This window comes from Gorilla gorilla, chromosome 6, assembly GCF_029281585.2.
Source record: "Gorilla gorilla gorilla isolate KB3781 chromosome 6, NHGRI_mGorGor1-v2.1_pri, whole genome shotgun sequence".
Taxonomy (NCBI): Eukaryota; Metazoa; Chordata; class Mammalia; order Primates; family Hominidae; genus Gorilla; species Gorilla gorilla.
This window is the reverse complement of record NC_073230.2, coordinates 50162294-50185727: the sequence shown is the minus strand read 5'-3', so window position 1 is coordinate 50185727 and position 23434 is coordinate 50162294.

The window sequence follows — 23434 nt, the reverse complement described above, 5'->3', positions numbered from 1 at the left end:
TTAGTTCACACTGGTAGTGTCTTTGCTGGTATAATCTCATCTCTATTCCTGGCTTCTGTTAAGATGGCTGATTAAATGGAGAAACTGAATGCATGATCTCTTATTAAATGGTTGATCATCCATACTCTTAGTGTTCTTTTCAGAACATATCTTTTTGCAATATGGAGGGGCTGAGAAATTTTCAAATCTTTAAATTCTGGTTCTTTCTTGCTTAACAAATTCCTTCTTCAATTTATCTCTTTCTTCACATTTTACTATAAACAGTCATGAGGAACCAAGACACTCCTTCAATACTTGGATTGGAAATCTCCTCAGCTAAATATCCAATTTCATGGCTCACAAGTTCCACCTTCTACAAAACATTAGAACATGAACACAAGCCAACAAGGTTCTTTGCCATTTTATGACAAATATTGCCTTTCCTCCAGCTTCCAATAACATGTTCTTCATTTCCATCTAAGACTTCACCAGAATCTGTGTTAATGTCCATATTTCTAGCATACATCTCAAAACTCTTTCAGACTGTATTCATTACCCAGCTCCAAAATTACTCCACATGTTTAGGTATTTGTTACAGAAGCACCACACTTGTGTTTGACCAAATGTCTGGGCATTTTGTGGCCCAGTCAAGTTGACACATAAAATTAACCATTATACCATCATGTCATATCCAAGATTCTCATCTTCTTTATTAGTTCCTTCATCTATAAAGCAGGGATAATAATAAAATCAACCTCACAGAATTGCTTTGAAGAGTCACCTTTTCAACATATGTAAAGCACTTAGCAGGGCCTGGCTCACAGTGAGAACTCAGTACATAATAGCCATTATTATTGCCACTAGGTTGTACACATCACCAAAAAACAAGTCCGCAGTGAACATTAGAATGTTCATAAATGAGTTCAGTTCACCACTGATCATTCATAATGCTGTAATGCCAGGTGTCTTAGTCTTGAACATATTATCCTAGGACAATGTGACCTGGCATTGTATCTGTTGAAACTAAAAACCCTTACTGGACTTTTAGGGTGAGGGTTAGCATTACTCACTACTTTGTGTAAAGTACTAGGTGAGTGGGTTCATCTGCTCAGGCTGTCATAATGAAATACCCTGGACTAGGTGACATAAACAACAGCAGTTTATTTTCTCACAGTTCTGGAGGCTGGGAAGTCCAAGAAGTGAGTAATACTAACTGCATTAGAACCACCTTCTAACTTGTTAAAAATATAGATTCTTAGGTTCTATAGGTTCTAGATAAAACTTACTATAGCAGTATCTCTTTTTTATTTTTATTTTTTATTTTTTAGATAGAATCTGTGTCACCCAGGCTAGAGTGCAGTGGCATGATCTCGGCTCACTGCAGCCTTGACCTCCCAGACATTGATCCTCTCATCTCAGCCTCCTGAGTAGCTGGGACTACAGGCATGTGCCACCATGCCCAGCTAATTTTTTGTATTTTTAGTAGAGACAATATTTTTCCATGTTGCCCAGGCTGGTCTCAAACTCCAAGGCTCAAACAACCTGCCCACCTCAGCCTCCCAACGTTCTGGGATTACAGGCATGAGCTGCCATGTCTGGCCTAGTAGCACCTGATGACCAAGAAGCCCAGGGCTCTGCACTTTTAGCAAGAACTCTAGGACATCCTTAGGTACATTATATGTCAAGAACTACTGTCTTAGTGGAAATTGGGACAGCTTGCTGATTCATTATTTTCATCCCTTTGCTTTAGTAATGCACAAGTCGACTGTGTTTTAATGTTATTGCCCCATTTGAGTTTTTGTTAGTGTTTTATCCCTCTTGTGTTCCTCAAGTTGTAGATCATGTTCCTTCAGGATGGGGTTCAGGGCAGTTTTCTACGATGGTTGGTCTTGTGGTCCGAGGCCTTCTCACCCCATGCTTGTTTACTGCTACTGAACACATCATTCCCTTGCTACCCTCAACCGTAACAGACAGTCCTGCCGGCTCCCTCCTGATTTATCCTGTATTGTATTACTTTCTTTCCCTCCCCTTCTTGGTGATTTAAGAAGCTGTTTTTATTGTTCCCAGAGCCAACACATCTGTCATATATTTTCCTCCAACTTAAAAACATTGGAAAATCACTGGCTGCTTAGCACAAAGTCCTGCCGGCACTGGATGATTGTTCCTTTTGTAACTGGTGCTCACTTAGCGAGACTGGACATTCTAGGCTTCTGTTCTCCCACTCCTTTGCTGCCATTTAGCCCAGGCCCTTTAAACTCAGAGGAGACAGAGCAGCCTCTCAGTCTAGGTTTGTGTATATAATTGCTTCATTTTTGTGAATTAAAGTAAACAGTGAGGTTTATCCACAGTTTCCCATTTTTAAAGATCTATGCTCTGTCTATGAACATAGAAAATTAAGCCATGGTTTTAATTGAGAAAGCGATATAGCACAAAGTATGTTAGCAATGGAGAAACAAGGACTAGATTGGAAATGATTGATTTGCCTCTATTTGAATTATATTTATAGTGAGTGTCTTGCTAGTCAGAAGTCACAGAAATCAATTTTGTCTATCCTAAACAAAAAAAGAATTGGTTGGGGGATAGACGGAGAGCTCCCAGAAACATCAGGGTTGAATCGCATGTAGGAACCAAGGGGGCCTCTGTAGCTGGATCCTCTGGCAGAATGCAGGTAGGCGAAGGGTAGGGCCACGTCACTTCCAGGTTCAGAGACCCAGTGGAAGCTCAGATTGAATAGGTTCCACCAGGTAACCACTCTCTCACTGACAGAACTCTCCCCTTTCAGCCTCCGTAATGAAAGGTGGGCCTTCTTTCTTTCCATCAGTGTTCCTCCCAAATACGAAGATTTGGTTGTTTTATAGCCCCAGATGACAAAAGTCCACTCCAAACATGATTCACATTCCCTGTATTTCCACTGCAATAATAATAATATCTATCAATTATTGAAGACTCATACTTTTCCAGGCATTGTGCTAGGTGTTCCTAACTTAGAACTTTTAATCCTAACTGCAACCCTCTAAAAAAGATAACAGTGGATATTTTTTATAGGCAAAAAAAATGAGCCTCAAAGAGGTTAAGTGACTTTCCTATAGCCATACAGGTGATGAAGCCAGACTGATCTGCCCCCTGGAACTGATAGCTTGTCTACCCTATTATGCTGCCACTTTATGGAGTATCTTCCCCTCAGTTTTTTCCTATATTCTAATAAGTCGGGCAGATAGGACTTGTTTCTTAGCTATTACATCCACATCTGAGTAATGAAAGATATTAACACCAGTTCCTTTAAGACTCCTTCCATCTGTGATGTTCTAGGTTGCTATAACTATATTCCGATGGCTACCATTTTACAATGGCATTGAGTGTGTAATTACAGAACAGATTTGGACAATGTCGGTGGAAACATTATCACTATAAAGTGTGATGCTGTTTTTTGTTTGTTTGTTTGTTTTTTAGTATCGTGCAGCCTTCCTCCCCTGTAAGATTGTACTTCTCCCACTAAGTTAGGTCCCTGAAATCTGTTAGGAAACGAAATGCAGGCTTGTATCCCTCCAGAAGTGGCTGCCAAACATACAATTTCTGCTGTCTGTTTGGTGATATGCTGATCAACCTTTGTTCTTCTAAATGAATACATCTCAGCAGAGACTCAAGGGAACATTTTCAAAGAACAAAGTGTATGTGTTCACCATTTTTACGTGGACAGGCTGTCTATTCAAGTAACATCAAGAACCCTTGATGTTCTCTTGGGTGTATGTGGTTTTAACTAGAAGCTAAAACCTACTTGGATGCTTTTGCAGAACCCTAACCCTGGCTTCAGTCTGGAACTTGATACAATTGCAAGTTGAAATTGCAAATTGTATCAGGGCTTTAAAAAGCACGAGTTCTGGGCTTGTTCCTTTCTAGTGAGGAGCAGTTTGTGATTCATTTATTCAATGGCATTGTAAATGGACATTTATGGAGCACCTGGTTGGGGCTTGGGATTGTATCAGCGTTGAGCTTTCATTACAAAAAAGACAAGTCCTCAGCGCAGTGCAGGAGATAGACATCAAAACAAATAATGAAGATGCTGGTGATGGAAATGACACGACTTGAGTGCCTGGAAAATGCACTAAATGATCAGGAAGACGGGAACCACTAGGTGTTGGGGAGTAAATGTGGGGGAAAAAAATCTCAGAAGAAGTTAAATTTGAGTGCAGTGTTGATGACAGCAGTTTTACCTGGAAGATAAGGAGAAGTGTGTTTGAAGGCTGAAGGGTAAAAGCCTGCAAGTTTTGGGACATATGAAGTTCAGGACAATTGTGAATTACACAGAAAGGGAATTTTAAAAGGGCCAAAAATAGACCACCATAGTATGAATAGTGCTGTACATCATCCAAAAGTATTTGGATTATGTTAACAGGGAACTGTTGAAGGTTTTCACTAGAAAGTGATACAATCAGATCTGTATCTTAGAAAGATCACTCTGTGGACAGAAGGATTAGGGCAAATAGGGAAAAGCAGCTCTTCTGGATAGTAAAATTAGGGTTTTGGTAAAAATTCATACAAAAGTGGGAAGACCCATGGTTTTTCAGTCTCTTTAAACAAAAAATGAAAGCCATGAGGCTTAGATATGAAAATGTGTGGAAATTTCATTAGGAATAATTATAGTGTTTATTTTCTTTTACTAGCCTGAAATGTTTTTAAAAACACAGTAGGCCAGTACTATATACTTTGACTTTTTGAGGCATAAATTTTACACAACATGAGCTGAATTTTGTCCTCTAGCCCATAAAATGATTACCAACAGAATCCTCAGTTATGGTGAGTTAATAAGTTATTAAGAATGCTATTTCTTATTTGAAAGTTTTCACACTGTTCCTCTTGCCAGTGAAAATGCTTATTTAATGTTCAATGATTTATTTAAGAACCCCTTTCAAACATGTATCATGTGTCATTGAGCTAAATCAGAATATGTGAATGTGGACTTCTTTAAGACATGTCAAAATGAATAAGAGTTTTAGTGAGCTGTTCTATTTCTTGTACAAGCCAGTGAAATAACAATGAGCAAGTCTTCAGTGTTGAGATGGGGAAATACGAAAACCATCCCAGCTTACTCCACTCATCACCATGGTTTCATCATCTATTACACAGTAAAACAAACAGAGCCACTGACTATAACCCTTAATGAGCATATGTGACTCCGATAATATTTATCGGGTTTATTTGTTTGAGGCCAACTGAAATGAAAAGAAAACAGTGTGGGATTGGGTCATTACTCTCTTCTGACGTGTGCTGTAATTCTAAGGAAAACATTAGTAGCCTATTTTTAGCAAGTACCTTCATCCACTGAAGAGATAATGGCCCAAGGAGTAATCGCTGAGATGGAAAGCAGAAATTCCCAGAATTAAACTGTCTTGCTCATCTGTTCTATGGTCATAGGAAATCTATCAGCACTGTCATTTCTCATCAACAACGAGGAATGTTTTAAATCAGACCATTATGCAATTCTCCCTAACTGGACTGCCTTTCACCTTCATCTCTGCTAAGTCAGGATCCTCCAGCCAAAAGAAATAAAAAAAACCTCAACTCCTCCAGAAAGTCTCCCCACATCATCCTGTTTATCCACAAATGTTATCACTTACACCTTATATTATTTGCACTTACATAATCTGTATATTCTATGTTTTTCCTTTATTCAAAAAAATCTATTGAAAAACTCATACAAAAATGATAAGGCAAGACATTGCTCTAGTTCCCATAATGATGGTGTCTGGGGGAGGTAGAGCTGGATGAAGAAGCTACAGTTTCTTCCCTAGAGGAGTACATAACCCAGTAGGATGGACAAGGACCACAACAGGGTAAAAACGTGGTCCTCAATATTGTTTTGCCTTAGGGTCTGAGGGGGATGCCACTCCCTGCCACCAGTCCCAGGGACTCATCAGAGATGGACAAAGGTATGTGGACATGACGAGGGGACTGCAATCCAGGCTGGTGGGGTGGAGGAGAGGAGGATGTAGAAAGTGGTTTGAGAATGATCAGGAGACACCAGTAGTTTAAAGCAGGGTTTTTGGAATGAAGATATGGATTACAATGTGGTACCTTCCACTATCTGTGTGACTCTTGGTAATTTATGTAATTTTTTAGAACTTAATAAGGTTTGTGTTACATATACTCCCACCCTTTCTTCTGGTGGAGAATCATTGTGTTAAATTGTAAAATGTCTCCCATGAAAAATACTATATATGCTGGAGGTTCAGAAGAAAAGGAATTCTATGACTTTGGAGGAAGGGATCAGAGACAGCATTGTGAAAAACATCTGGGTTTTAAGGTTAGTTATAATTTGAGGAAGCAATGATGAAGGAAGCAGAAACCATCCAACCATGAGCCAAATGATAAATGGAGTAAACAGAGAGTATTTGCATATTCCTTTCTTGATATTTCAACAGAATTCCAGGCATTTGTTGATATTCCCACCAGAAACTGTAAGCTTCTTAGAGCAGGAACCATTATTTGTCATTCTATTTATTATCCATCTGCACAGAGAGGCCAATGAAAATAAATACCTTGTTGATGATCTGGGTCTATGTGAAATCATTCTTAAAACGTAGTGGTTGATCGATACACTGTGAAACTTGTTCTCTTTCTCTCTGTGTGTGTCTCTCTCTCTCAAAGGGAAAGGGAGGCTTGGAGAATGGAGGAGTGGATCCAGGGAGTGGAATGAAGCCTTCTCATTTCTAGAAGGTTTCACATGTGTGAGATCCCATCAGTTCTCCTCCAAAGAGCATGGCATATGTAATAGGCTCTCCAAAGTCAAGTAGTTAGGGTTTATTCATCTTTTGTAATTCTTCAGTAATTGGTAAAGTCTTTAATTTTAATTTTAATTTAATATTAAAATTTTGCTACATGTTTTCAGCTAAGCAGAGGCAACTAGATGAAGATGTTTAATTTAAATGTGTTTAGAAGTGTTAAAGGCCAAGAGGACCCACAGGAATTGGTGGGTGGAGATAAGACCTTAGGGTACAGGCAGCTCCAGGGAAAAGAAGTTGGGCTCCTTGACTTATCCCTCCTCTCCAGGAGCAGATTCTCCTTCTAATGCTACCAGGTTCTGGGGTCCATTTTTTTTTAAGGTAGGTGTACTTCTCTTTGAAGGAATCTTTTATAGATTGGCATAAACTACTGAGATCATGCCACAAGGAGGTGTTCAAAAAAACTGACTTTATAGAGTGCTCTATAGCTGTATAGGTCCTAAAATGTGGATACTGATATTGGGGATAATAATACTGCTATAGAAAAAAAGTGTGTGTTTAAAAAAATATGCTTTAAATATGTGCTCTACATGTAATTTTTTATTATCATAGAGAAAAAAATCAAAAGATTGAGAAAAGCATTAAAGATAAACTAAAAAGCTCCCATAAACTTATTATTTTAGCACCCTTATGTACTCGATGTTATAGATAGACAGATTCTTGGGAAAAAAAGACATAAGAAAATGCTGAAATTCCTGTTTTGTGACTTGATTTTTTCCAGTTAATATATGGCTTTGCCAATAAATAAATATATTTCTAGCACATTCTTAATTTTTGTAGTTTTTTTTGTTTGTTTTCTCCTCAGTATATAGGCAGGTTTGATTCCAGACACAACAATAAAGCAAATATCACAATAAAGCAAGTCACATGCATTTTTTGTTTTTTTCAGTGCAAATAAAAATGATGTTTACACCATAGCGTAGTATATTAATTGTACAATAGCATTATGTATAAAAAACAACGTACAGACCCTAATTGAACATATTTTGTTGCTAAAAAAAATACTTAAGATCATTTGAGCCTTCAGCACATTGTAACCTGTTTGCAGGATCTAAATATGACAACAATGAATTTTGCTGCATCTATTGACTTTTCCTGTCACAAAAGATTTCTCTGTAACATGTGATACTGTTTCATAGCATTTTACTCACAGTAGGACTGCTTTCAAAATTGGAGTCAGTCCTCTCAAATTCTACCACTGCTTTATCAACTTAGTTTATGTACTATTCTAAATCATTTTTGTCATTTCAATTTATGTAATATTCTAAATTTGTCTTTGTCATTTCAACAATGTTCACAGCATCTTGACCAGCAGTAGATTCCATCTCAAGAAACCATTTTCTTTGCTCATCCATAAGAAACAACTCCTTGGCTGGCATGGTGGCTCACACCTGTAATCCCAGAACTTTGGGAGGCCAATGTGAGCTGATCACCTGAGGTCAGGAGTTCGAGACCAGCCTGGCCAACATGGTGAAACCCCCATCTCTACTAAAAAAAAAAAAAAAAAAAAGATCAGCTGGGCCTGGTGGTATGGGCCTGTAATCCCAGCTACTCCGGAAGCTGAGGCAGAAGAATCGCTGGAACCTGGGAGGCAGAGGTTGCAATGAGCCAGGATTATGCCACTGCACTCCAGCCTGGGTGACAGAGTAAAACTGTCTTAAAAACAAAACAAAACAAAACAAAACAAAACAAAACAAAAAACAAAGAAGCAACTCCTCATTTGCTCAAGTTTTATTATGAGATTGCAGAAATTTAGTCACTTCTTCAGGCTATATTTCCAATTCTAGTTATCTTGCTATTTCTACCACATCCGTGGTTACTTTCTCTGCTGAAGTCTTGAACCCCTCAAAGTCATTCATGAGGGTTGGAATCAACTTCTTCCTAACTCCTGTTAATGTTGATATTTTGACTTTATCCCATGAATTACAAATGTTCTTAATGGCATCAAGAATGGTGAATACTTTCCAGAAGGTTTTTAATGTACTTTGCCCAAATCCATCAGTGGAACCAGCCCTATGGCAGCTGCAGTCTTACAAAATCATCCTTTTAAATAACAAGACTTGGAAGTTGAAATGGCTTCTTGATTCATGACCTGTAGAATGCATATTGTGTTAGCAGGCACAAAAACGACATTAATCTCCTCACACATCTCCATCAGAGCTCTTGGTTGAGCAGGTGCATTGTTATGAGCAGTAACATTTTATTAGTTTGGTGCAAAAGTATTTGCAGAACTGCAATAACCTAATAAAAGGAATTTTTTCTTTTTTCCTGAGTAATCAGTCTCAACAGTGGTCTTAAAATATTCAGTAAACTATTCTGTAAATAAATGTGCTGTCATCCAGGCTTTGTTGTTGCATTTATAGAGTACAGGCAGAGTATCTTTAGCATAAGTTTTAAGGACTCTAGTATTTTCGGAATGGTAAATGAGCATTGGCTTCAACTTAAAGTCACCAGCTGCATTAGCTAGTAACAAGAGTCAACTTGTCATTTGAAGCTTTAAAGCTAGGCATTAACTTCTCCCTAGCTATAAAACTCCTAGATGGCATCTTCTTCCAATAGAAGGATGTTTAATCCACATAGCAAATTTGTTTAGTGTAGCTACCTTCATCAATTTTCTTAGCTAGATCTTCTAGATAACTTGTTGTGGCTACTCCATCAGCCCTTGCTGCTTCACCTTTCACTTTTATGTTGAGAGAGCTTCTTTTCTCAAACTTCATTATCCAACCTGTGCTAGCTTCAAATTTTTCTTCTACAGCTTCCTCATTTCTCAGCTTTCACAGAAGTGAAGAGAGTTAGGGCCTTGCTTTGGATTAGGCTTAAATTAAGGGAATGTTGTGGCTGGCTTGATCTTCTGTCCAGGCCACTCATACTTTCTCCATATCAGCAATAAGTCGTTTTGCTTTCTCATTCCTTTCCTTTTGCATTCACAACTTGACTAACTACTTGGCGCAAGAGGCCTAGCTTTTGGCCTATTTCAGCTTTTGACGTGTCTTCCTCACTAAGCTTAATCATTTCCAGCGTTTGATTTAAAGAAAGACATGTGCAACTCTTCCTTTCACTTGAACACTTAGATGCCATTGCAGGGTTATTAATTAGCCTAATTTCAATATTGTGGTGTCTCAAAGGAATAGGGAGGCCTGAGGAGATGGAGAAAGATGGGGAATGCTGGTTGGTGGAGGAGTCAGAGCAATTCCAACATTTATTAACTAGATTTGCCATCTTCACTGTTCCTTGCACCTCAAAACAATTACAATAGTAACATCAAAGATCACTGATCACAGATCACCATAAAAGATATAATAATAATTTGAAAAATTGGAAATATTTTGAGAATTACCAAAATGTGACACAGAGACACGAAGTGAGTGCAGGCTGTTGGAAAAATAACACCGATAGACTTGTTGGATACAGAGTTGCCACAAGCCTTCAATTTGTAAAAAATGCAGTATCTGTGAAATGCAATAAAATGAAGCACAATAAAGTGAAGTATGCCTCTACGTTCTCACTTCATCTATTGTATCTTGATTTGTTTAGGGTGAGGCAGGCTGGAGGGAATTTACTTCCTCCCGTTTGACCATGTGTCTGGTGAGAAGACCCACCTGCAGCTCCAGGAATGCCCCCATATTGGTTTAAGTGTTTCAGTATTTTCACCTTCAGCCCCTGTGATTGGGAAAGAATGGGCATGAAACAACTTGGGCCAATAAATGATAATACATCCAGGATGAGCACGTATCAGAAGAGCCTTTCCCTCTTCTGCATGGTGTTTGAAGATGGAAGCTGAGTTTCTCAGCTATTTTGTGGCATGAACAGTGGTGAGGGGAACATCTGAACTGCCAGAGAATGTGTTTCCAGAAAGGGGTCCCAATCCAGACCCCAAGAGAGGGAATTCTTTCTTGCTGCAAGAAATAATTCAGGATCCGTCCACAGAGTAAAGTGAAAGCAAGTTTATTAAGCAAGTAAAGGAATAAAGAATGGCTACTCCATAGGCAGAGCAGCCCCGAGGGCTACTGGTTGGCTATGTTATGGTTATTTCTTGATTATATGCTAAACAAGGGATGGCTTATTCATGGGTTTTCCAGAAAAGGGGTGGGCAATTTCCAGAACCGAGGGTTCCTCCGCTTTTTAGACCATATAGGTTAACTTCCAGATATTGCCATGGCATTTGTAAACTGTCATGACACTGGCGGGAGTGTCTTTTAGCATGTTAATGTGTTATAATTAGCATATAATGAGCAGTCAGGACAACCAGAGGTCACTTTCATGGCCATCTTGATTTTGGTGGGTTTTGGCTTCTTTACCACACCTGTTTTATCAGCAAGGTCTTTACGACCTGTATTTCGTGCTGACTTCTTGTCCCATTTTGTGACTAAGAATGCCTTAACCTCTTGAAAACACAGCCCAGTGTAGGTCTCGGCCTTATTTTACCCAGTCCCTATTCAAGATGGAGTTGCTCTGGTTCAAACACCTCTGACAAAAGTATCCCTCTTGTGGGTCTTTAGGATCTGTGAAAACTGCTTCCCCATATTCTGCAAAGGGTTTTTCTGGGAAAAATGGGTGATAGGAGGTTTGTATGAAGTAATTCTGGTTATAATAGGAAGAGATTTGGCTTTGGAGTGAGCCAAGCCTAGCTTCAAATTCCAGGCACAGCCACACCTAGCAGTAATTCTACCTTAGGTGAGTTATTCTCTCTTTGGACCTCAGTTTCAGTACCTGTAATGTGGGTACAAGAAAACATATCTATGAGCTGTTGTGAGAATTTAAGGCATATATTCAAGAGCAAGAGTGTTGTGAGGCTTGAGCATTGTGAGAGAGGAATGTGGACACAGACACAGTTATGTGGGGAGGAGACAGGTAAGAGAAGGAAGGAGGAATTAGGGCACAGACCTCCTCGTATGCAGGCTCGAGGGGAATCGGTTCCCTGGTATAGGTTTCTCAACCTTGGATATGTGCATAAATCACCTGGAGATCTTACTAAAATGCAGATTCTGATTCAGGAGTTCTTGCATGAGGTCTGAGTTTCTGTTTCTAACTAGCCACTGCCTCCTGGTCATATGAATCTTCTGGTTTGTGGACCTCTTGGGTTAAAATGCTCTAGATCACAAATGAGGGCAGAGCTCATCACCCTTATTTTTATTCCTGAGAAGTCTTTCTACTACCCACTAAATGGCAAGCTTTTCCAAGGCAATCCTAGATGTGTTCGGTGTTCTGTGCACTGTGTTTGCTCACTCTATGGAGGAAGAGAGCTCAATTATGGGAGGTAAAGGAGATGCCCTGATGCTGTCTGCTTACCCTGCAGAGCTGAATGCGAGAGGCTTACAAATGGACCTGAGCTCAAAAGTCAGGAAGTGTTGGTAGAATCCTGGCCAAAGCCTGGGTGGAGAGCTTCTCAGAGGGAAGATGGAAAATGAAAGGCTTTCTGTGTCACTGGTTCCCTTCATTGCTGGGTGTTCACATCTGACCACACAGGAAGCAGCTTCATCTAGAGTTTCCTTCATGAGTCTAGGGAGAGCAAATTACTCCTTGATAGGAGGTAGGTAAGAAGGTGACTTGTTTCCCATTGGCAAGCATTTTACCCATGGCCAGAATCCAATCCCAGGGTTGTGCGTCTTTGAGATGTAACTGAAGAGCAATAGATTTGAAGTTGGAAGAACTGGATGCCGCTCAGAGCTGGAAAATGACTTGTTCAGTTACTTGGACAAGTTATCCAACCTTCCTGAGACTCATCTTTTTAACCTGTAAAGTGGTGATTATCAAGTAGCACAAGTTTTCTAGTAATCCTATTATCAGGAACAAGTTAAAAAATATATGCAAGAACTTTGAAAAACAAGCAAATAAAACACTATTCAACTGTAAAGATTGTAGGGACAAGAGTGGTAAGGCAGCTTAGTTACCCAATTGCCTGACTGTGAAATTATATCTGAGACACTAGAATCCAATAAGGTTGGCCTTAAGTATATCTGAGGAAGGGGCAATGCAGAGAGAAAAGTGACAACTACTCAGGAAATCTATCATGCCCTCTGTGCATTATGATGTCTCACATGGTGTGGTCACCTGTGTCCCCAAGGATGCAATGCAGATCAGGACATGACAACCAGAGCATGACCCCATGGCCCCTTGAAGGTGTGCAGTGGCCATTCAGTTTGAAGGCAAAGAGATCTCCCTAATCTAATAAAGCACATCCGAGCAAAAGGATGGAGTTCAGTTTCTTCCGTATCATTAAAACTAGATTAAGAATACCCACAAAATCTAATGTATGGATGGAAAAGAACAAAGAAGATATTTACATCCCACTTCTCTCAAAGAGTCACCCCCCCATTTGGAAGCCTGTCAGCATCCTAATATTGTTGTTTTCTAACTCCTTGACCTGAATAAAAAAGTCCCATGCCCCAAGTGTAAAGAGATTGGAGCACATGCTGTGCATCAGTTTCTTGACATTTTAAAGAAACAGGAAAGGCTCAGAAACCACCTGGCATCCAAACCAGGAAATGCAGGGCCTGGCCAGAGAAGGTACAGAAGGACAAATTCTCCTTGTGGATTAGTCCATGTGGTCTGCTAGAGTTTGGATGTTTGTTCCTTCCAAATCTCATGTTGAGAAGTGCAATTCCCAGTGTTGGAGGTGGGGCCTGGTAGGAGGTGGCTGGGAGGTGATTATGGGAGTGATCTCTTATGAATGGCTTACCACCATCCCTTTGGTGACAAGTGAGTTCTTCCTCTGAGTTCACGCCAGATCTGGTTGTTTAAAAGAGCACGGACCTCCTGCCCTCTCCCTTTTGCTGTTGCTCTCACATGGAATATACAGGTTTCTTCCACCATGATAGTAAGCTCCTTGAGGCCCTCACCAGAAGCAGATGCTGGCACCATGCTTTCTGTACAGCCTGTGGAACTGTGAGCCAATTAAACCTCTTGTCTTTATAAATTACCCAGTCTTAGGTATTCCTTTATAGCGACACAAATGTTCTAACATGCAGTCTAAAAATCACGTTCCCTTAAACTTCACATAATATACAATTCTGAAAGATAATGCAATGAAGGATGCTGAAAAGGAAGGGAACACCAGTTAATCCCTAGGGCCTGGGAATAGAGATGACAAGGAAGTCAAAGAGTCAACCATTTGCCCAGAGAATGACTCTTTCATTTAGCCAGTGGATTCTGTCTAAATGTTATCTTCTTGGTGTCTCTTTCTCCAACACTCATTAAGCAAATTAGCACCCACTCCCTAGACACATACACACATTTTTTCCCCATTATCTCCTCCCCTTCTCAGTACTTGGTATCCTATATAGCTGTTATTATTATTATTATTATTATTATTATAGTTTACTCTCTTTCATCACCATAACGAAAGTTCCCTGACATTGATTGCTTTGTTTACTATTATATCCTCTGCACTTAGCATGGCCCCAAAATGATAGGTGCTCAAGAAATATTTCAGAACGAATAATGCCCTGGATTGTGTCCAGTTTAGTCCTTGAATACTTCCCTCACTTAATAGTTTTAGGTTCTTCAGCTTTTTTTTTCTCATTCTTCTTAATTCCTTCAATATTTTTTTCTCAGTCTATTTTCCTATCATCATCATCATCACTATAATCATCATGTAAAATGGCTAGCATTTCTACATGTGGAGAACTTAAAACCTTACAGCCCTTCATGGCAATAGCTCCCTGGCAATCCACCTACAGGCACAGAAAGGGCTGGCAGTTGCACCTCAAGCTGAACAGTCTCCAATCTCCTTCAGGCAGAATGCTTCATTTGTGAAATTCATTTCTCAGGGTACATTTCTCTCCAGGTCATTTATGAAAAGGGACTAAGTTTGTTGGATAAAAGCAAAGTCAAAAAATCACTTTTCTGGTGATATCATACATGAGGGGCAAATGGCATGCTGGTGTTCTAGCCCCCTGAATTGCAAAGTGACGTCTAACTGGCAGGAAACATGTTTCTCCAGTGTGAGCAATTTTGTCACAGATGGAGAAATATCTTTGGAAAAAAATATCTGACATATAATCAGTGCTCAACATTTTTGGAATGAATGCATGGACCAAATCTCCTTGGCTGCTCTGTTTCTCCCTCCTATGTTGGTGGCTTGAATTTTGGGGATTTGTGGTAGAGTTAACTACATGTCCATACTTTTTTTCTCTGAAGCCCAGCTGTCACTGTGTAGCCTCTGTCTTCCTGTATATGAAACATTCCCTGTGCATCTGGAGGCTCAGAGAAGGGACCCCGCCAGTCTGCACGTGAAATTTGCAGCCTCAGCTTCTGCACCTGTGGGCTGAGCAATCTGGAATATATTTCCATTTCCCGGTCACAGTTGGAGCAGTGAGATTTGACCTTTAGAAGGCAGTGGTTTGTTGAGAGCCTGTTCTTAGTTCTTTTTAAATCATGCACACACTGCAAGAGCTGGACACCTCTGCCTACTGAAGGCTGAAGGAATGTTCCTTGAAGCCAAGTCTAGACAGAATTCCAAAGCAGGGGAATTGGTGGGGACCAGGGAAATTGCCACACCGTCCATGCCAACTTTCTGTCCTGCAATTTTACCATTTTTGTGTTTCTGGATGTTAGCCAAAATGAGATGCCTTTTGTGCCAAGAATGACCATAACAAGCAGGTTGAGGTTTCCACTGGAGGTTAATTTAAATGTTCCACCTTCCTTCAGCTCCCAATTTAAAGTGCATTATGTTTCCCAAGGCAACCCCAAGATTTTCCAGGCCTCTGGTTTACTGAGGGGAGAAGCAAGGAAAAGCCAAACTATTCCCTGTCATTTCTCAATTTATAGCCACCTGTAATCAATCATCAGATGAATGGGGATTTACAAAAACAATTGAATTAGGAAAGTACTAATCCCAACTGTCAATGGGATGAGTAAAACCCCAAATTGAAGCGAAGGAGACAGGCATGATCTTTCTGGCTCACCTTCTGCTGATGCCCGATGCAGCTCCACAACCTGAGGCTGAGCCTGCCCCAAGCCACACAGCTGGCACCCCATGAAAACCTGGCACCCCAAACCCTCATGTGGTTTGTGACCTTTTGTTTTAAACTGCCTGCTCCACCCATTTCAAACTCCATGTCCTGAAGAAAACATTCTCTGAGCATCTGATGGTTTCTTATTCAGAATCTACTCTCTGTCTCCCTCATCCTACACATCCATTAGCCACGAAGTCCCACTGATTTTACTTCCTGTCCCATTCATATGCACACCCACTGCCACTGCACTGATGCAGGTCCTGCCATCCCTCACCTTGCTGGGACCATCTGCCCGCCCTCAACATGTTCTCTACAGCAGCCCCGCTGTCAGCTCCATTCTCCACATGGCAACCAGCACCACAGGTCAGCCATAAGAATCTGACCTTGCTCTTTCCTGCCTAACATTCTAAGCTTTGATCACCAGACTGCTCACGGTTCACTTACCACCACCCTGTACACACACACACCTGCTGGATCATGACTTTGCCCTTCCTTTGGCCACTCCCCAGGCATTCCCAGGCTTCATTTGGATAATATTCACTTCTCAAGATGTGGATAAGGTTGCATCTCTTAGAAACCTTCTCAAACGCATCACCCTGGTTCAAACATATCTTCTTACTCTGCTCATAATTTCCCATGTAATTTTGAAATTATTTGATGACATCTCCTTCCTAAGCTCTCAGATCCTAGACAGTGGGATTGCCCCTACCTGACCCCGTACTTGGAACACAATAGGTATTCAAGAAATCTGTGTTGAATGGGAGTGATAAGCCTCACTTTTCCCTAAAATCAGTTTTCTTGGTATTGATCTCTTGACTTGCTTCATTTCCTGTCTTGACAATGGTGTAGACTGTTTCCTCTAAGGGTGCTTGCCCTGGTGTATTCGTAAGCAACCTGCTCAATGCTCACCAGCTACTCCTCGGAAATCTCTCAGTGGTCCTGGAGTCCATCCCTGGGATCTCTCAGTGGCCTCTCTGTAGTTTTAAGAAGAATTTTCAATGAGGACTTAATTCCGGAATGATTTTGAAAGTAGGTGTGGGCAGTGGCTCACACCTGTAATCCCAGCACTTTGGGAGGCTGAGGTGGGCAGAACACCTGAGGCCAGGAGGTTGAGACCAACCGGGTCAACATGGTGAAACCCCCGTTTGTACTAAAAATACAAAAATATATTAGCCTGGCATGGTGGCACATGCCTGTGGTCCCAGCTACTCAGGAGGCTGAGGCTGGAGGGTCACTTGAACCTGGGAGGTGGAGGTTGCAGCGAGCCGAGATTGCACCACTGCACTCCAGCTTGGGCGACAGAGTAAGACTCTGAAAAAAAAAAAAGGAGCTAGGTGTGTTGAACTGAGTACATAATCACTACTACGTTAAAAAACTGCTCCAGAATAAAGCCAGAGGAACAAGGATGACATGAAAAATGTTGCACTTTGTAGGTACAAAGGTTTGTCTTATTTGGGAAAATTTAGTAGCTCTTGTGCCCAGCTGTCATAAATTAGTATCTTTTCTGAGTGCTGGCTTATTGTCACATCAACTAGGGAGCTTTTATCTGATGCCCAGGTACAATCTCAAAGGTTCTGATTTAATCAGCCTAGGTAAAGCCTAGAGTATTGGTGTCTTCTAGAAAGCCCTCAAGGGATATTTTGAGCATCCAGAATTAGGAAAGGTTGCTCTACAATGAGCTTCTCCTCATTGGTGGTGACACCCCTGACTCTGTCTTCCCAGCCAAAGCAAGTTCCTTTTCACTGCGCCCCTAATGACTGTGGACTTTACAAAAGCTTAGGTGATCTCTCTTGAGCATAGCTTCCAGTGATTCTTCAACTTGGGATTTCACTGTGCGGAAAATGTGTTGAAAAGAGAAAAAGAAAACACTGCAAAGGGATCACGTTTATGATTCTGTAACAGGTAATTTAAGCAGTGGTACACATACACGTGTAAATATATACCCAATGCAAATATAACATGTTATACACCTGTCTCTGTGGAATGCAGTGTGGCACAACAGAGACTGCTGTACTGTGAGCTGCCGAAGTGACACACTTTGAACTTTATGTCTTACTTAGGAAAGCCTGGAGATCGATCTTCATAAATTTAGGTGAGAGGACGTCTGTAGATTGAGGGCCCTGCCTGAAGGACAGACTCTTCCATCATGCACAGCTTTTGTTTTTCTCTTTTTAAAGTATTCTTCTTGTCTTCCTGAAGCAAGACCAACCATCACTGAGGAGATGAAAAGACCTGACAAACATCAGCCTTGGGACTAAAACTTAAAAAAAAATTAGTCTTTCAATTCTTTCATGCCTGGTACATCGATGGACAAATTCACAATTTCTGTGCTTGAATTTCTGTTGATCCTTAAATAACATCCACCTTGAGAAAGAGGCCAACAGAGAGTAAGCCAGGGTGTTAGAGACGTACTTCCTATTCATTAGGAGACTGTAGATTATATGACTTCGTGTTTGCAAAGCAAGTAGAATAGTGCCTCACATGTACTTATAACACTATACAAGTGTTAAACAAAAACAGGATAAATGTAGTAGAATGCTGCTACTTTTGCTTCCTTATATCATTTCTTCTGGGTAACAGCCCACTCCCCAATCAATGAGATTCCAGTGGGGCCAGAAATTCTAAAGTCCCCTACCCCAAACTTTCCTGGAGAGAGCAAGGCCTCCAGTAGCAGGATCATGGTGCGACTTTTACCTTTCCAGAACGTCTGCTTCCTTCATCCTTCCTCCATTAAAAAATTTAACAATTACATTTGACAACTGCTTTGGCATAAAGATAAATAAAAATACAAGCTGAATTTATTATTATATATTTGTTACTATATCAATTTTTTCTTTTGACTTTAAAGGAAACTTAAAACATTTTCATGGGTCCCTAAAAGTACCCTGGGCCCCAAGCACAGTGCTTCACGGGTAAGTTGGCCCCATCCAACAGTCCCATTGAACAGGCCTTGACTTTGCCAGCTCTTTTCCTTTCCAGAACAAGATGGGAGTGTTTTATTTTGTTTTGTTTTGTTTTTGAGATTTGGGAGAAGGCAGATTTCATGAGCAATTGTAATTCAAATTCAAAGCACTCAACAAGTTCTTATTAAGCATCATTATGTTTGTGTGTGTGCATGCATTACTCATTATACTTACACACATACACACACACGCATGGACATACACATGCATGAACACACGTGCAAACAGGCATGCACATGCACACACACATGCACGGACACACACACACGCACACACACATTCTTAAATTGGTCTTGGATGGTAGGAGTTTGCAATCTGGTTGATACGTCCATAATTTATCCATATCCCAAATGTTTTCCTACAAAGAGCCAGACATTAAATGAATTCTAGTCCAAGGCTATGTAATTACAGTTCTTCAGTTGTAAGCAACTAAGTTAGACTCTGCCTAACTTAGTTGTTTTTTTTTTTTTTGTAAGGAATTTGGTGGAAAGATACTGGAGAACTCTCAAAATGAAGAAAAAGCATCATTATCATTTTTCTTAAAGATGCTATATTGTGTTTTGTAAGCCAGAGTGAGAAATTTGGATTTAATTACAATGTGAAAGGAAGCCATTGGATGGATTTAAAGGAGGGTAGTGGTGTGATCTGATTTATATTTGCAAATAATGTTTCCAGCTGCTGTATGGAGAATAGCTTGTAGATGTGTTGGAAGAAATCAGGATGATAAGTGAGGAGACATTTCATGGACCGGGGAAACGATGGGGCCCTTGCTAGTGGGAAAATGTGCATATGGCGAGGCATAGACAGAGGCACAACATACTTCTAAGGTTAAGGAAGTCATCAAGGGATAACTCTTAGGTTTTTGGCTCCTTGGCTTTGCATTTGACCAACTAGGTATATAGTCATGCTACTTACTAAGAAAAAATTAAAAAACTGGAAAAGAAACATGTTTAAGGGTGGCATCAAAATTCTTGCTGTGGCAGTTTGAGTTATCAGCCGTATATCCATGTGGAGATGACAGACAAGTCGGGAGTGGTCTCTGAATTTGGAGTTTCAGGGAGGGATCAGAGCTGGGGATATCTACTTTCAATGTTTATATAAAAATGATATTTAACATGATGAGTCTGAAAACATTACTTAGTTCAAGATGCTGATAGAGGAGAAGAGCATTGGCTGAAGCTCTGAGGTGGCACTTCAACATTTAAGGTCAATTAGAGGAGGGTAGATGAGTGGGGAGTGTGGTGTCACAGAAACTCAGAGAAGAAGGAGTGTCACACAAAGATGTATAACATCCTGCTGAGATATAAAGTGAAGAGAGAGGACACTATGGATTTGGTGGCATAAGCGTTCTTGGTGACTAGAGATATAGGGGGAATAGAAGTCTTGTTGGAATGAGTTGTGGGAAGAATAAGAAAGAGTCTACTAAGAAAAATGGGGACTGAGAATGGCATGTTAACTGGAGGGAATGTCTGAATTCAGGCTGCTAGAATAAGCTACCATAGATGGTGGCTTATAAACAGTAGAAACTGATTTATCATAGTTTTGGAGTCTGAAAGTCCAACATCAGGATGCTGGCATGGTCCAGTTCTGGTGAGGGCCCTGCAGACTGTGGGTTTCTTTTGTATCTTCACCTGCTGTTATAGGGTGAGAGAGATCTCTGGGGTCTTTTTCTTTATAAGCGCACTAATCTGATGCATAAGGGCTCCACCCTCATGACAATTACTTCCTAACAACTCCATCTTCTAATACCATCACATTGGTGGTGAGGATTTAAATGTATACATTTTCAGAGGACACAAACATTTAGGACCTAACAGGGATGTAGCCTCCAGGCAAGAATCATTTAAAGTTGCATGTTTGTCTGCTGACAGCAGGAATACAGTATACAGAAAGAATTTGATGATTTAGCCAAGGCAGGAGCCAAGTCTTTGAAAATACAAGAGTGCATGAGAGCTGGGTGCAAAATTGGAACAGTCACCTTCTCATTAGACTGCGAACTTTTTTTTGTTTGTTTATTTTGAGAGTCTTGCTTTGTTGCCCAGGCTGGAGTGCGGTGGTATAATCTCGGCTCACTATAACCTCTGCCTCTTGGATGCAAGCGATTCTCCTGCCTCAGCCTCCTGAGTAGCTGGGACTACAGGCACACACCATTATGCTTGGCTAATTTTTGTATTATTAGTACAGTTGGGGTTTTGCCACATTGTTCAGGCTGGTCTCAAACTCCCAACCTCAAGTGATCTGCCTGCCTTGGCCTCCCAAAGTGCTGGGATTACAGGCATGAACCACTGTGCCCGGTGGAGAATGCGAACTTTATCCCTTATCAAGAGATAGAGGACAGAGAACAAGCAGGTCAGTAAATATGGTGGAGAAGAGGTGAAAAAGCTCCTGGCTGATTGCTTACTTTCTCAGCAATGAGGCACAGCCATCAGCCGAGGGTGAGATTTGCAAGGATGTAGAAGACAGGACAGAAGGGTGAGAAATCGTTGCTTGGGAGAGCCTAAACATGAAGAGGAAAGGGAAACCCAAGGAGGGCTGCCTGGCATGATTGAGTGTCCATTTTAGATTTAACAATATGAGATTTAGAAGGCCAGTCAGCATAGTTGGGTTTTTGTCCAGCAATGTTTAGCTGCACTGGGGCAAAAGTCTTGGCCGCTATTATGAATGATAATACTAGCTGGCATGCATTTAACGCTTATTAGGTGTCAGACACTTTCTGAAGCACTTTAGAAGTCTTATTTGTTTCTTCCAACTGCTTTATGATGTATGTGCTATTATTATAGGTGAGGAAAATGAAATAGGGACAGCTTGAAAGGGCTGGGGCCTGTTGCAGATCCTGGCAATTAGACTCAAAAGACCACATAATTCACGCCTTATGGGCTGTTACTAGGACAGATGAGTCAATGGTATATAAAGCATCTAGCACAGTGCCCTGCCCATAGGAGGCATTCAATGAAAATGCCTCCTATGGGCATTCATAAATACTGCTATTTATGAATAGCAATAATTAGGAAATGATATTATCTACCACATACAGTTTTTATAAAGTTTAAGAAAGATGAAATCCGTGAAATTCTGAGCTTAGCACCTGGAACTTAATAAATGTCGGTGCGTTTCTTTTCTGTACTTCTCCCACCAACCTGCATAATATTCTGACATCTAAGTCCTTAGTCATTTATGATTGCTGAGAACTGTGTTGCCACGGGAGACCACTAGGTGGCGCCACCAAAGAGCAAGCCTGTTCCATTTACCTTCAGATTTAACTCAGATACAGGTGGGTGAGCAGAAGCTGGACCTTGACAACCAAAAGAAGAATTGTCATAAATAAATAAACAGATGGATAGAGAGAGGGATAGGGTTGCATTTAAAGCATATATTTGGGTAAGCAAATAAAACAAAGAGCATGTATATCCAAAGAGACTCTGTTAATTAGATAGGCAGGCGACAAGGGCCAATGCAAATTTCCTGTGCTTGCAAGCTAAATAAAACAGAAATCTTGCCTACTTTCTCAAAACCAAGCTATACTCCCAAACTGTTAAATCCATGCATCAGACAAAATTTCTAACGGTGGCATGGGCATATGTCTCTCTATTTCCTTTTCCTGCCTCCAGCACAGGTAATGGAGACTTCAGCCCAGCCCACCCTCTAATTTGATAGCTATCTCTCTCTAGCTGCCAACCCCATCCAAGATCAACAAATGAAAACACCTAGTGTTCCAAGCAATGCTGCCTCATCCGGAGACAATCCCAGGTATCCTTCTTTGTGCAACACTTACATTCCAGGAGGTTCTCTCTGAATGACAAAGGTCAGAAACAGAAAAGCATGCTTTTCTTATCTCTCTTTTCCTAGGGGCAGTGATATAATGCGATTGAAATCTCTTGCCTGTTTATTGTATCATCATCCATAGCTGTATGGCTCTACGATATTCTGGAAAAGGTATAGATACAATTAAAATAAAAATCCATCCCACCACATTATCATGGCCTTGGGGTACATTTTCCAAGATCCACCCTCCCCATCCCTGGGCATCTTTCTATTGCTTCCTGGATCGCCCCACTAAGGACATATGTATCTGCTTGTAGCCAGTGCAACTGAGCTCCCCAAACACAGATTCCCATGAAAACTGAACAAAAGAGGAGAGAGAGGCAGAGCATGTTAAATGTCTCATTAGGCCTTCTGTCTGATTCTCATTAGATTCGCTGACTGCTTCTCATTAGGCCCATTGCCTCAACTTCTTTCAGGCCCTGAATATGTAGGCCAGTGCTTATTGTCATGGTTGGTCGAGAAGATCAATTTCATTTATTCATAAATTGAATGTGGCTTCTGAAAAGTCCCAGGCAATTTCTTCTGGCAAAGTGAAGGAGGCGTATTGTTGTTATTTGCTATTTTTTGAGCAATCCTAAGCAGGGTGGGCAGAAGAAATAATTTAAAAGACCCAGCACAAAAACTTCAAACACTGCTGCAGAACTGGAGCACTGGGAGACACATTGTTGCAGCCAAGAGGCCAGCATCATATGCAGACATCTGCAATGGGACATCATGGGCACAATCACAAATACCATCAGGTTCAGAGAGGAACTGCTATGGCTCTAACAAGATGCCCACTGGGCAGGCTATGGAAGACAAGAGCTATCAGGGACATCAGTAAGTTGCAACTCCTGTCCTCCCTGCCATTTGAAAACATGTACCAAGTGTTTTGAATTAAGAGCCAAATAATCACATAGAAAAGTTACTGTACAGTAAAATATTCTACAAATTA